The sequence below is a fragment of the Argopecten irradians genome, chromosome 1, assembly GCF_041381155.1.
Source record: "Argopecten irradians isolate NY chromosome 1, Ai_NY, whole genome shotgun sequence".
Lineage (NCBI taxonomy): Eukaryota > Metazoa > Mollusca > Bivalvia > Pectinida > Pectinidae > Argopecten > Argopecten irradians.
In genome coordinates this window covers 51,482,145-51,498,726 of record NC_091134.1, presented here as the reverse complement: position 1 = coordinate 51,498,726, position 16,582 = coordinate 51,482,145, and the positions used below count along the sequence as shown (strand labels likewise).

The window sequence follows — 16,582 nt, the reverse complement described above, 5'->3', positions numbered from 1 at the left end:
ATTCGCCAGAGGCAGAAAACATATAGCTGATAAATCTATACAACAATCCATACCCAAATCGAAGGTGTATACATATTTCTCTCATTACAAATGTAATACTGGTTTATCCCGTGTAATACACTCATGTTGCCTGAGGCTGTAAGACTAATAAAATTACATGGGTCTGTCAAGTGGACAGGGATATCTCAACCCTCGTGAAAGTTTTTGGCTTGTCAACCCGAGGCTTGCCGAGGGTTGACGGCCAAAATCTTTCACGAGGGTTGAGATATCCCTGTTCACTTGACAGACCCATGTTTGATTCTTTTTCTCCCATAAGAAAAGATGATAAAAATTCCAGTTGGTTTTCAGCTTTTTCATCGCGTCATTATCGCAGGAACGTCCTTATGCGTCAATATTGATGACGTCATCTACAATGCACGCCGCACTTACGCTGCATGTATTGATGACGTCACGTTATTGTCTAACGCGTGTGAGCTGTCTTACAGCCCCCCCCCCCCCCCTTGTGTAAGATAGATATATCTTTTCCCTAGCAATTACGGGATATCCCTGTGAAGTATGGGAGAAATGGTTATCCATGCAATACCACATCGTCAACAACGTTACTATTCAATGTTTATTCCAGAAAAGTATCATGATGTTACTATGAAAATGCAAACAACGAAGACTTGCATTAAAAATGCCACGCACTTTTCCTGTATGAAGTAGATTTGCAGTTGCGGGTTTCTTCGAACCTATTTCCCCTAATATCATAATTGTAAAATTGTATCAAAACGTCGAGGTGCGTGAGAAAATACCTTTTCATAATAATGCGCATATAAGTATAGGGACATTTTACCCTCGGGAACACAAAATGTTGTAAAAACCTTCGGCAAGCCTCGAGTTTTACTACATGTTGTTATCCTCGGATAGAATATACCTATCCTTTTTATGAAAGAGTCTTAAACCACAATATGAGTAAATTTGTAAATGAATGGCACAGTGTATGCATCAGCGACAGATGATTTTTAGCATGACACAAAAACAGCCGATATTGATTGACTAGTATGGTGTTATCATGTTGGAACAGCATCAAGAGTCGAACTTTGTGTGGGGATGACTATACCACACTATAAGGTAAGTCAAATGGGGATTTCTGGATATTCTGAGGTCACTTTAAAATATTATCTGCACGAAGTAACACGATCAAATAAAAGAACATTCTTCCTGATGACTGTGACCCATTGAAGAACGAATACATTTAATAAGAATATTTGTTACACATTAAACCAAGATATTCCGGCGTCGGAGATTTTTGGCAAAGTTGAGTATTGACGTTTGTATGCTATGTGTTAACTTTCATCGTATCGTAAATCCATCTTCCAATACTTTATTGTACAAATCAAATCATCAATCCATTTTCTGTAAAATCGCTTTTATTACAACAAACGTGAGCGAATTAAAACCGCATTGTATTTAATAAAGCAAAATAGATGTAAGTCAACATCCAGTGCAAAAGTTAAAGAAGTGATTTATCAATCTAATGTTCTTCGTTCTGATGAACTGAACAGATCTTTACCGTATGTTATTGATAAACGGGTTAATTCATCAGTGAACGAAAAGAAGTTTTAAAGACCAGGCAAGGGTATAAAAAGGACACAACTTGGGGGAAATGGCTGGAAATACAAAATTTAAGCAGCTCTCACTTCAGAGAAAGATTTTCTTTTATTTCATGTTTTTCACTAACACTTTTTTTTAAAGAAAAGACCCCTGCGGATGCTTACAGACACACTGTTGCTATGATCTAGGCTATGCATGCTGAGTAAAAAGTTACCCTACCTTATCTCGGTTTTGGCCTAATATCCAGAGTCTCACACAGGTTTTATCCAATTACCAGAGTAAATACCACATCATTATGCACTGTCAATAATCCATTAATGTTAATGATACAAATAAATTACCCCACAGAGCTTTGGTCAACGGTTCATATTTCACCCAAAGACCAGGATGATGTCACAGTATAACACATTGATGACCAACTTCTTTTAGTTTCTAGAGGTGATAGTCATCATAAAATAAATTTATGTGGTTAAGGAATATCAAAACCATCATTATTTAAGCGTTCCTTTGTAAATTATCAGCTTTTATATTTCCTTTCTGTGATATGTCGTTTCCCTCCACATATGTATATTCTTCAACAATTTTTCGCTAGGTCATCGTTGTTTTGTTAAATCACAAATCAAATGAATCCTTTGTTTGTTGTTTCAATTGTTCTCTCTAATTTCTAAATCCTATATTTTGTCTCCTGTTTGTGTTCAAGCATCAGAACTTGCACAAACTCTGGGAATTTCCATCACCATCAGCCGATGCCCTAGTTTTGTTATTTATAACCTCCTTACTATGTGTCTGGAGGGAGACTGATGGTCAGTCTGTTTAGGATTGACCGGATGGGAAATAAAGGGCGTGGAATATCAGTTTCATGTTAAAGAGGAATGTTGTGAAGGAAGTGTAATCTATTCAATGCATCACAACCATTGCAGCTTTGGATAATATATTCAAAATTGTTCATATTGCACATTCCTTATAAACGTTGAATTTTGTATTATGTTTTTATAAAGAAAATGCATATATAACTCTTCACTTGTTTAGTTGTTTTCTAAAGTAGGTTTGATCGTATGCAGCCTGATTATAAAAAACAACATTAATTATAATTCCATAACGAAAGGAATTTCATTTAATGATGTACTGTTTGTTTGCTTCATTCAATAAAATGCTACAAAATATACTTCTTTATTAGAACTTTTAAACACTATATCATATCAAACAAATATCTTTTACCACTTATAAAACAATGTTATTATATGTGTGCATGATATTCTATGCTAGAAGTAATCTTCCCTCACCATCTACATTGTATACACTGACCATGTGGTTTGGATCCATGTGGTAGTGTTTACAAGCTGAATCAGAGGCTGGTCACTATGCAGTATAAGTATAGTCCCGTCTACTCCCCTATCGGCTTAATTGCCAACAACACGTTGTTACGGCCTTTACACATATGAATAAACCAGAATAATATATCTGGTGTCGTTTGCTGCTTCGTTGATTGTCAGTCTATAGCAACAAAGCGATATAATCAACTGAAAGATGGAATGGAATCCTCCAGCAACCCCGGTCCCAGCTGTAAATCGCACGCTGACGTCAGTTTATATTTCGGTACATTGGCCGAGTTATTGCTGCTGTATCATGAATAATTCATCACTCAACGTCTCGTAATTTGGTTGTTCCCAACAGATGTTGAGGCGGCAATCTTATCCGACCAACAAGACTGTTGAAACAGACATTTAATGTTTTACCGACGCAGCCCTTTAAATGTTGATACTAACGCCATTACGATTTACACTGGTGAACGAGGATGTTCGTTCATGGAGATTGGTAAGACATGATGGGTTAATGTTGATTATAGTGAAATACCATAATATAATATTAGAAATTGTTGATTCTCCCATACTTGACACAGTTCACCAGCGTTTGCTAGAGAAAAGATAAATGAAAAGACAGCTCACACTTTCGTAAGACAATATTGTAACTTCATCAATAATGCGACAGACATTGTTGACGACGTCATCAACAACTTGTACGTGTTGCGATGTCTATGAGATGACGTCGAATAATAATGCTTCTTAACGACTGAATTTTCACCATTATCCGTTAAAGTATGAGAGAAAAAAATCAAATATATTGATATTGATATACATGTCTATTTCACTATTGTTGAATCCACATTGTTAGTTGATACTTATGTTTTGCTCAAATTTCATTATAAATTGGAATTACAAAATACCCGTTTTAATAATATTTCAGTTATCTGATTAGCCGAGAGATTTGTTTTAAAGATCATTGAAAATCATAAATTATTTATAAAACGTGAAGTGTCGCAATGTTCATAAAATAATATACCTATTCTTGGAAATTAAAACAAAATTGTTCGTAGAAAATGAAAAGAGTGTTCAAAATATTATGCATATTCATTAAAGTGAGATATACTCAATTTTTAATTTGGTTTGAAAAATTATGTATAAATCTAAAAAAAAATGTTAATAAATAATTATATATATATATACGTTTAGAAACGTGATATATTTGTCCACAACTATAAAGTTTCTTACAAACTTTAAATCAATATGTAGTAGCTACATACTGTGTTGTTGTTAGTGTTGGTCATATACCCATGCTTTTACTTTGCATTCTTACAAGTATTCGGGTTTTAAAAAAAGATTTCTTGTAATTGAATCCAACTGAACGGATCACTGCCTATCGTGTGAAACATACATAAAAATTGAACGGATCACTACCTATCCGTCGCCGGTTACAGTATGTATCTACGTTATCAATCTTCACTAGGTTGGGGTCCGTTGGCTATATACATATTACTTTACATGATCTGTGTCATTAACGTTTTCCACTCACAGAAAGTCTATTCAGATATTGTGGCCGATCATAATGAAGTTTTCTTAGCGCTTTGGAAGAAAGATATTCAAAGTGCTTAAACGAATGTCAAATGGGTTGGAAACCTTATACTATTAGTTATAAAGCTATGAAGTCATAGAGGGTAAGTAAGATTAATAGCGGGCGCGGGCGTAGCCCTTAAAATAATTCAGTCCAGTCAAAGAGTTGTTTCCCTTGATGTTTTATTTTCTTTATTAAAATACTAAAATTTGACTTTATCAAATGAATTAACTATAATATTATTTTTTAGTTATTTAATTTGAGCGGGTGTGGATGAATGAGTTGTAATAAAGAGAGAGTGATGTGATGTATTATTATTTACATGCTATATTGATTTTTTTTAAAACTAACCGTTAAACCGTTAATATTGATACATAAAACTATCACTTTGATTTGAAATATATGTCCTTCCTCATTATATAGCAAAGCACGACATATAAAAAGCTAGACTCATTGAAGTTTGATTAATAGTAATTTGTTCAAACAATAATTATATTCAATAAAGATACGCTGCTATCACGAGAATTTGAATTCGGAAAAAAGTACAAACCATATATATAGCACATACTATAAATTGTACTGTATGCATTTCACTTTTTTTCATTTCTTTTGCAGACTTATGTTACTAAGACCGATGATAGTGGGAATGCTAAAACATTTAAGAGGTATTGTGGTCGGACTTTCCATCCTGACACTCCAGGCGATGTTGGAGCCCATCTGAATGGTATACCCCGCACTACCACATAGGCCCGGCAATGTATTGCTATGCACATTTGCCAAATCAGGCATGTAGCTAAAAACATAAACTAATTCTATCGTATCGAATACAGTCAACAGGTACAAGAATATTGATTTTCCAAGTCAGTTATTTCAAGATAGCAACACATGACCATACCAACGGATTTATATGATTGACAGAATCTCATTTATTATATTTAATATTGATTGTTTTGTTTTAATACAATGGAATGCGAACTTTCATAAAAAAAAACTTGTCAAATTCAATGTATAAAATATTGAATTATTGGAGTCAAAATAGAAGAATCTGAATCCTTTGATGTTAAGACCGTGAAAACAAAATCATTAAAACTAATAGGAAATTATCTTTATTATTACGTGTTTCAGGCACACATTGGGTTTACAATTTAGCCAGGATGACCCAAACTAAAAACCTACGATACTCCGGTACTCCGGAAATCCTTGAATTTAATGCCTTTAGCATGTTCGATGATATGATGTCGCCGAAACTGCTCCACACGCATATGACTTTTCCATTCATACCTAAGGCTGCTGCAGAAGGAAACATGAAAGTGATTTATGTTCTTCGGAATCCAAAAGGTGTTGCTTGTTCATATTACGCGTTCTTATGTAAAGTAAAGACCCATGAATATGTGGGAAGCTTTGATGGATTCTTAAAGCACTTCTTAAGTGAAGAATGTAAGATAACATTACGTTGGATTAGAAACTTCACCATCTGTGTTATATCATACATGTCTTTATCTTTCCTGACAAACTTAAAATTCTCATTTTGAAAATATACTGTAAACCAACTTTCCTTCGCGTGCGATTTATTTTCGCGAATTTCGCGATCAAGGTAAATTCGCGAAAGTTTATCTTCGCGAACTGATATCATCAAGAATTCTTGCGTAATTGGATTCAAAGGTATTTCCGTTAAAATTTAAATCTGCGAAACTTATTCTCCGCGATAAGGTTTTGAAACGGAGATAGTTCAGTAGTCGCGAAAGAAAGTTGGCAGCCATGGACTGCAATGCGATTTTTATGAAATATACTACTTATTAATATACAGACATTTAAATAAATGTGTCTCATGCGATGTATTTTAGTTACAATGTAAAACAATGGCATACTTTCCATATAGACAGAACGCGGTACAAGTGAATGCGACAGAAATCCATAAAGTATGCGTTAAGCATAGAGATGGACAGGGTTTACCACACATACGTTACTAAAACTAACTGTATTTAATATTCACTTACACCTTTTCACCTTTTGTTTCAAGCCATAGGGTCTGGTGGATCATGGCTCACTCATACAAGGGAATGAAACTCGATATTGACAAATCCTGATTTAAAGATACTTTGTCTAAGATACGAAGACTTGAAACAGGTAAAATATAAATTAATTTAGGAATAGGGCAAAAAGGAAATGTAAACATTTTATACTACCACCTAAGTGTATTCATATTGCTTCATAATGCATATCTTTATCTCTTCAGCATTTCTGTTATAATTTTAATTAATTAAAATTTTAAAAATGAATAAAATCAAATTATACATTTTATTTTATTTTAGAACCAAATGTATACACTGCTTGTATATCCACCTATCGTTGCAGAATTTGTATCAAAATATAGTGCGAATAGCGAATAGAGTTTTTGGAAGTGGAACATGATATGTCATTCCTGAAGAAGGTTGGGTAAGCCGTTTCGTTCGAAAATCTGAAGAAAGAACATGCGACATTTATTGGAAAGCCATAGCTGCCTTATATTATAAATGTCCATTATATGATACGTTTTCATCATTATATGATACGATATTGTCATTATATGATTTGACTTATCATTATATGATACGATTTCATCATTATATGATACGATATCGGCATTATATGATATGACTTATCATTATATGATACAAATTTATCATTATATGATACGATTTCATCATTATATGATACGATATCGGCATTATATGATATGACTTATCATTATATGATACGAATCTATCATTATATGATACGAGTTCAACATTATATGATGCGATATTGGCAATATATGGTACAAGTTGTAATTATATGATTGGATATTTACATTATATGATAGGATACTGTCATTATATGATACGAATTCACCATTATATGATACGATATTGTCATTATATGATACGAATTCACCATTATATGATACGATATTGTCATTATATGATACGAATTCACCATTATATGATGTGATAACAACATTATATGATACGAATTTAGTGCTATATGATACGATCTCATCATTATATGACGGTATTTCGTCATTCTGATAAACTGACATTATATGACGGGATTTCATCATTATATGATACCATTTCACCATTATATGCTAGCAAAATATGCTAATGAGAAGCGTTCACGTGACCAGGGCCGGTACAATTTTTCACCTGTGCACCTGCATCGGCGTCCGGAGACAGAGGCGGCTAGCCTGACAACTGAAGTTCTCGGTCTTCAACTTTTTTTAAAAATGATAATCATAAATTTGTTAAAGTACTTAAAAAATCTTTGACCTATGACCTTGATAATGAATAGATGCCATTAAGGCTATTGCAGAGGATTTTTTTTCTCAATTAACTTGATAAATATGTTTATACCATTCAAAATATTCAATTAAATTCCATGTTAATATTAACAACATAAATTTTGAATGGAAATCTTTGGCATAAATTAACGAATTAGTCAAATCAAAGAGTCGGATTTTATGGGAAAAGTACAAATCACAAAAAGGAAGAAGGTTGCTAAAGCTGAATTTTTATTGCAATATAACTTATGATACATTATAAGTCATCAAAACTTGACTCTACAGTTCAGTTTTGTGTGAATTCAATTCGCAAATTTATGCCAAAGATTTCCATTCAAAATTAATGTTGTTGAGTTAATATTAACGCAATAGCCTTAATGAAACGTGAACGCTTCTCATTAGCATATTTTACTAGCATATAATGGTGAAATGGTATCATATAATGATGAAATCCCGACATATAATGTCAGTTTATCAGAATGACGAAATCCCGTCATATAATGACAATGTCGTATCATGTAATGGTGAATTCGTATCATATAATGGTGAATTCGTATCATATAATGACAATATCGTATCATGTAATGGTGAATTCGTATCATATAATGGTGAATTCGTATCATATAATGACAATATCGTATCATGTAATGGTGAATTCGTATCATATAATGGTGAATTCGTATCATATAATGGCAATATCGTATCATATAATGACAGTATCCTATCATATAATGTAAATATCCCATCATATAATTACAACTTGTACCATATAATGCCAATATCGCATCATATAATGATGAACTCGTATCATATAATGATAAATTCGTATCATATAATGATAAGTCATATCATATAATGGCAATATCGTAACATATAATGATGATATCGTATCATATAATGATGATATCGCATCATATAATTATAAATTCGTATCATATAATGATAAGTCATATCATATAATGGCAATATCGTAACATATAATGATGATTTTTGTATCATATAACGATGAAATCGTATCATATAATGGACATTTATAATATAAGGCAGCTATGGCTTTCTATAGACATCTATTGGCGAACGTGAGTTACGGAAACACAAGGGAGATAATGGGAGACTTCCGATTTACAGAAAAGGTAAATGTAATATTGATTGGAAAACAATCTGTGCGTTTTGGCTATTATGTTTTGGAAATCGATTTGGTGAATAGAAACTGCTGGTAGATTTTTGGTAGATATGAACTACATATATGGGTATTTTTGTACATTTCCAGGTATGTATTGGTTTTATTTCTTTCTAGACTTTCAGAAGTCGCTTAAATCGTCCTTTCGTAACCTATACTTTTCTGCACACGTATAACATTGTATCAAGTTTTGAAAGAATACTTTTCTACGTTCATGACGATAAAACAAGCATCCAAATATACGATGCTAAAAATAGTCTTTGCTTCGTTTAGATGAACAGAAATTTAAGCGTTTAATTTATTCATTTTATATTACTAACAATTTCATGCATAATACAATCAATGATGAATTTATCATATTTGCTTGATATTTTATTAATTTAAAATTCGAAAACATGGACTAATGCATTTATATAATACATAATTGTAATTATGTTATTTCGATTTAGGCATCATCGGTGACTGGAAGAACATGTTCACAGTAGCTCAAAACATACAGTTTGATGCTATATAAAAAGAAAAGATGACTGACGAAGGAGTAAACCTCGAGTTTGTTTATGAATAGAACGAAGTTTGATTTAGTAATTACAAAGTACAAAAATGTGTAGTATTGCAATATGTATATGTTTGTATACAATAGGAGGTTGGTCAATCATAATAATTGTATAAAGACATGTTCCGAACGATTATTGGTAATATCTATGCATCTTATTAGATATAGACACACTGTAATTATATTTGTCAAATAGCGCTAGGATATTAACCTAAAAAGAAACATATATGTTTTCCCAGGATTTATAAGTGAAAAGGATTTGTCACTGTCTCTTTACACTAGTAAACACAACGCGAGACGCCTATGAACAGGGAATAAAAAACATTTTTCTCAACAAATACCTGTCTTATCGAGTCAAAAGAAACAACAATGTAAATATTAATAATTTTCACGATGTCCAGTCATTGGTTTAAGGGCGGAGATTTAGAAGAAAATTCTATAATTTTCATTTAAAAAGTGCGACAGCTCATGAAATGACGGCCCGCTTCAGAAAATAAGACGGTAAGCCTGGCTACATCAAAGGGTGCGCCGGCGGATGTCAAAGGGAAATCAGTCGTCACTCAACGTCACGGTCAATGCACAAACACAAAAGCGCATGCTACGTATTCGTTCAAAGTGTAGAGTGACATATTTTTCTCACTTATAATTCTTGATGTTTTCTTATCGGTATATATACCTGTGACTAAATTTCGAGTCGTTTGTCTGATAAGAAATCAGATATGTTATCCCACGTGTCTTCTTTATACTGCTTATGTTTATACCGCCATAAGTACTTGTTTCACTTATTTCACTTATGGCATATCAGAAATAAAATCAAGTCATATTGATGTCGCATAATGTGCATCTTTTAAAACTATAAATAACATTCGTGCAATCGTTTCTTTAATAGTCTGGTGTCCTCTCTCTCTTTGTGTTGTTGCTTTATTTGAGTGTAGGATTTCAATCAGATAAGAATCTAACCACGATGTATCAGTAGAGTATCTAGTCACATCTAAGTTGTAATTTTATAAGTATAATACAATAATTTATATCATAGTTTATCAGCCTTGCGTACTTTGTACATAAATAGTTATAAAGGGAACAACCACTTAAATGAAAAATAGACCTTCGAAATGATGATAACCACAAAGATTCTGTAGCGATGGTAAGCATTTAGATGACGAGCATCTATGACCTAACAGGGAATGAAGCACGTATAATTTCTCCGCAAATGATGCATGTCTTTTTGTCTTTATCGCACAGTTCACACAGAACGATATGTTTACACCACATGTACAATACAACTTTACGGCGGGTACGACAAATGAAGCAGTACAACTTCTTCTTGAGATCTACATTTTCCCGTCGAAGTTCTGAAAAAGGATTAACAAATTAACAAAAAAGGTAAACAAATTACATGTAAATAATTACGCATAAGATTAGTAATGTGTAATGAAATAGGTATACGTAGTATAGTTCATACTAGTTAATTTCGAAGAAAACATTACACTGTTTATTACTCCTATTTTGATAAAAAACATTATTTGCCAAAAACGATATACACTTTATCTATTGAAATAATAACTAGATCTATATGGCTAACATTTAATTTATTATACGTGATTCGTTGACTTTGTGAAATATGATCTAAACGCAATTTGCTTTTCAATGTAAATCAATCTGTTTTGTCAAATCGGGACAAACAAAAAGGATGGAACACCAGTAATATACACTTTTAAGCTTAAATATGCTCCAACGCCGACAGACCATAAATGATTCCCATCATTTGAACAACAATTGGTGTTTAATCGTGTATATATGTCTAATTAACACAAAAAAATGATATAAAATAATTTAATTTTCTTTTGGTGCATGCACAGTCAGAACTATATAGAACATAGTACCACGGATTTTTAGAAATTAGAAGCTCAAACTTTCCAATGGTGGTAATGGTGTAAAGTAAGTAATTTTTGTAACCGAAGAAAAATACCAAATCGTCTGATCCTGTTTATGATAGTGAAAAAATAACATTTGTCAGCGGTGGAGCATCTTTAAAGATAATTTGGTAAAAGAGATATGATCCGAATCTGCCGTACTTTTACCCCCGAAACGTACATGTTTTTACCCTTTTTCATTGCGCGTCAACAGTGTGGCATAATGTTTGTCATGATACATACAGACCTTTCTTCAATTAGATTGTAAGGACTAAATTGGGCTCATTTCGGTAAAACAAATAATTAATTTTGCGTAATTATGCGAAACTTTTGCGTGATTACGCGGAACTTTGGCCTTATTACAAAACTTTTGGCATTATTACGCGAAACCTTCGGCGTTTTTATTCGTAATTTTTGGCGTTATTACGTGAAACTTTTGCGTTATTATAAAACAAATTTAGCGTTATTACGCGAAACTTTGGCGTTATTATGCGAAACTTTTGGCGTTATTATACGAAAGGGAAACTTTGGCATTATTACGCGAAACTTTGGTGTTATTATACGAAACTTTTGGCGCTATTTAAGGATTGATTTTCACTTTTGTTGCTTGCATTTGCTTGCATTGACTGACAAAGAAAATTAATCTCGTGCAAAAGAACTGAACTGCGAAGCTATTAATGTAACATTTGCACGAGATTAACTTTCCTCATCAGTCAACGAATTTCACTTTTTAATCTATGAAAATTATTTGGTTCCATCAAATCTGTGAATTCAGAAGATGATTTTTGAAATTTTAGCCATTTTGACCCATTTTGGCCCCGCTTCTCTAGTCCCTGGGGTCAGCCAAGACCAATACGGATATGGTGTTAAAATGCTTTTTCAGGTTAATAATTAAAATCCAGATTGACTCCTTTCCTATTAAAACTAAACAGATAATGTTCACAAATGTGTTTTTCCTATATATAGTAAATTTGACCCCCTCCCCAGTGGAAAATCTGAGATCCATTGGCCATGAAATTAACATGTTTTGTAAAGGACCTTAAGACATTTCAATCTATGAAGAGTATTAGATTCCATCAAATCTGTAAATTCAGAAGAAAGATGTTTGAAAAGTAAGCCAATTTTACCCCTTTTGGCCCCGCCCCTCTGGCCCCTGGTTTGACTAATTCCCTATGAAAACAAAGCAAATAATGTTTATAAATGTGTTTTTCCGATATAAACTATTGTAAACTTGACCCTCCCCCCTCCCCAGGGGGAAACATGAGACCCCTGGGTCATATAATTCACCATTGTTTTAAACTACCTTTAGAACTCTCCATTTATAAATAGTATTTGATTCTACAGTTCCAGAATTTCAGAGGAAGAATTTTTAAGTTTAAGCCTATTTGACCCCTTTTGGCCCCGCCCCTAAGGCCTTGGGGGTCAGTCATGGAAAATTTGTGAAGAACGATTAAATGGCCATCTCATAGGGATAATTCTGACAACATTTGACTAATTTCCTATTATAAATGACCAAATAATGTTCCAAAATGGGTTTCACTATATAAACTATTGTAAAGTTAACCCCTTCCCCAGGGGGAAACCTGAGACCCCAGGGTCATATAATTCACAATTTTTGTAGAGGACCTTCCTATGGTAGCAGTGTACAATAAGACCGAATGGCCATGGGTGAGATTTTTATTAAGCAGAAAGCCCCTGTTTTATTATATGCATAAAAAAAATAAAAAATGTATATGTCCTAAAATTGGTGAATTCAATCTAGAGAATTATATGCAGGCTTCACATTTGCATAAATAAATTCCCAAAAATGGATTCGAGATTAATGGTTTAGAGGGAATCCGAATGTGCGTCTAAGATAGAAAAACTCAATACTGTAGCAGCAGAAATTGATAGCCGGGGTACGAGGTAAGATTGCTCAAAAGTTTAATGATATACCTATGTCGAAATAGGCTCAGTTCCGCTATCACGGCAGTGGTGCATGGTTTAAACTGTGTTCAAGAAAACAATTTCTCCTAAAAGGGGTGTAACTTTGGGTTGAAAATCCTAATTTTTTGCATTTAAAAAAAATTTGGTTACCATGGTTTTTACAGGCTCACAAAACCACAAAAAACAGACCTGTCCAAAACTGAACTCTGCATAGCAATTGCAAATGTTAAGATTAAAAATATATGTACTTTTATATAGATGTTATTTAAGGTTAATAAGTTGTGTGTACATACAAAAATGTAATTAAAGTCTGCACTTTATTTTGCTGAATTTTTCAAATCTTCTGTACACTGCCACCTATTTATGTAGAGTATTTGATTCTACCACATCTTTGAGTGAAGAAGAGGATTTTTGAAATATTAGTCAATTTCACCCCTTTTGGCCCCTCCCACAGCCCCCTGGGGGTGGGGTCGTGTAATTTATAATTGTGATTGGCCTTATGCATAAGATTTTTTGTGCAAAATTTCATTGAAATTGCTTCAGCGGTTTTGGGGAAGAAGTCGAAAATGTAAATTGTTTACGAACACACGACGGACGACGCACGACGCACGACGACGGGCAAAAGGCGATTAGAATAGGTCACATGAGACTTCGTCTCAAGTTTAAGTTAATAATAAAAATAAAATTTTGCATAGAAAAAAAATATGGGTTTTAAAATCCACAAATCATATTTTGTTTGTAGCTTTGTTAAGAAATCTAATTTACTCGAAGGCTCTCCAGTCTAATGATTATGTCCAAATTACCTCCCCTGATATAGTCCAGGCAACATGCACGAAGTAACAGGGAATATTGTGAAAAAGCAAGTTATCTTGTCCATAATTTTAATGGTTCTATTGTCATACAATCATATCGAATAGGTGTAATCGTACTGAAGCAGTTCATCGTAATTAAAATGACATATCCATTTTCCAAGGAGGCCTGGATACGCACAAGTAATAATCAATCGATTTTCATCCTTTGTTAAATTGTGTTTCTTTGATGTATACAATATAGATATAAAATGAATAATATGATATAATATGTATTATTTTGCGCCATTTGAAACACCAGATGATTTATTTCAGACATGGGTGCGATTTTCGAGATTTATAATTTCCAATGAATCGTCTTTAGCACAAAGTCACAGATGACACCTATAAGTGGTTACACACCACACTTTTCGCCTCACCACTGACACTTTAGTTGAGATACAACAGGAAATATATATTTCATACCGCCGGAAAGTGTAAGCACAACCGGGATCGTTCCCCCTATACAACAAGAAGTCGTATCCGTCCGGTACACTTACTACATAACTACCATTATCATGTTTAAAGCAGCACACTAAAGTGATTTTGTAATCATATTTGCCATATACATACCTTGTATGTCCTTTGTAAAGATCTTGCCTTCTGTCTGAAAGATTGTTTTAAACAAGATATGATCACACTTCCATATGGTGGTTGAAAGTAAGATAGCCTGTCTTTTTTATATATGTATAATGCGCAAGGTACTGGATCGAAAAATACCGTGAAAGTTCAATGAAAGACATTGGTATTTCTTTGATACATAATATGCCTCGTCTTTTACTGTAAACTTATGTGTTTGTTAGTCTGGCAGGACTCGTACATTTGTTTGATTGGTACATTGTATCGTCACTGAACGTTTACTCCAACGGGTCATTGTATTACAGTGCATCCTTTTGGCTTTTCATAGCTTTCTGATGCAATATGTCGTTAAGTTTGATTTCTATTGCGATATTGCATTGTGCCTTAATAAAGTTTATATGTGAATTTAAAGCTGAAATGCTTACCATGGTTTCTTTGTCTAATGGAAAATTGGCACGTTTATTACTCAAGGACAGTTTATGTTCTGTTTGTACAAAAAGTACTAAATGATCTGAAAATGAAGAAAAACAATCTATGATGTAAAAATGCAATTCCATTCAAATCACAGAAAGAGATTCATAAACGTGAATCATAGCATGGAACCAATAGTTAAGGTAAAATGGACTCGGACACTACGGCACATATCATCGAAATAATTACCAAAAGATTTATTCACCTTGATATAACACATTATCAATTTATTTCTCCAAACTGGGAACCAATGTTTTAGGCAAAAGAACGTCTTCGAAGTGTGACATAGTTTTGTGCACAAATATACTATGGCACGATAGTCTGCACCGTTCGTCTTTCTCGAGGCCTTTTACAATATTTAAGCTTTACTCACCTGCAGTAATCAAACGTCAAAATACTAGTCACTGCTTAGCTCGTTAATTCCACTGGAGTAACTGAGCAAACCCACCACTGTGTGATACTTAAGGTCAGCCCGGAAGAGATTCATATAAAGCATGATTGTCTTATATATGGAATTAAACCACAAAAATGCGACAAAGTGATACATACTTTTTTCCCATAACTATCCATCTTTCACAATGAAAAATCATGTGATAAACTTGTTGTAAATATTATAAAGATACATATGCTCTCTCAAACAGTATACAATGGCAAACAAAAATGATGCATACAGTATACAATGGCAAACATATATGATGCATAATAAATTGACTTACGGTAATATAATCACGTGTGTTCGGTTTTACTGTCCGATGCAAGACACCGATTCACGGGCGAGGTGATCCTGATGATGTCTCACGTGACATAATCGTGCATTCCGCTTATTATTTTATGTACCATCCGTCTGGGGAAGTTTATACTTATATCCGGAAGGCAAGAAACCGCACTTTACAAGGAAGTTTGACAACCTAAATACATAAGTAATGTATGTATTTTTCCTTTTTGTTTTTAAATTGGATTGACCCAATAAGTGTTACTGTCACTATTATTTAATGGTGTTGAGGTTGATAGACGACGGACTACTGTCCCAACTGTAAGTGAAATATTTCCTCACTATACAGCTACTTAACAGCCCTAGGTACTGGGTTCATATATTCAGCTTATATTAACATGGGTGGCTATCAGTCTCTTCGGCACACACCAGTCCCACAATGGCATGAACTTTATTACATAATATTCCAGTAACTGTTTTAACTTATAAGTAGTCTATCGTTTTATCTATACTTTAACAATGTATTGCATTGAGAAATACAGAAAAGGCAAATACAGTGAATACGAGAATACATGATATATATTTTATATCAAATATCAGACGAATTATCCGATATA

General features: G+C 33.4%; 1 long non-coding RNA gene and 1 pseudogene across 1 annotated transcript; one reads left to right on the top strand and one right to left on the bottom strand.

The window, feature by feature from the left end:
• Nucleotides 1–3,123: 3,123 nt before the first annotated feature.
• LOC138331827 (sulfotransferase 1A1-like) lies at nucleotides 3,124–9,749 on the top strand (annotated as a pseudogene).
• A 553-nt stretch (nucleotides 9,750–10,302) lies between these two features.
• Nucleotides 10,303–15,608, bottom strand: LOC138310724 (uncharacterized). Its single transcript, XR_011206477.1, has 3 exons — nucleotides 15,208–15,608; nucleotides 14,777–14,810; nucleotides 10,303–10,868 (listed from the first exon to the last, which is right to left on the bottom strand). It is a non-coding gene; the product is annotated as an uncharacterized lncRNA (long non-coding RNA).
• Nucleotides 15,609–16,582: the final 974 nt, after the last annotated feature.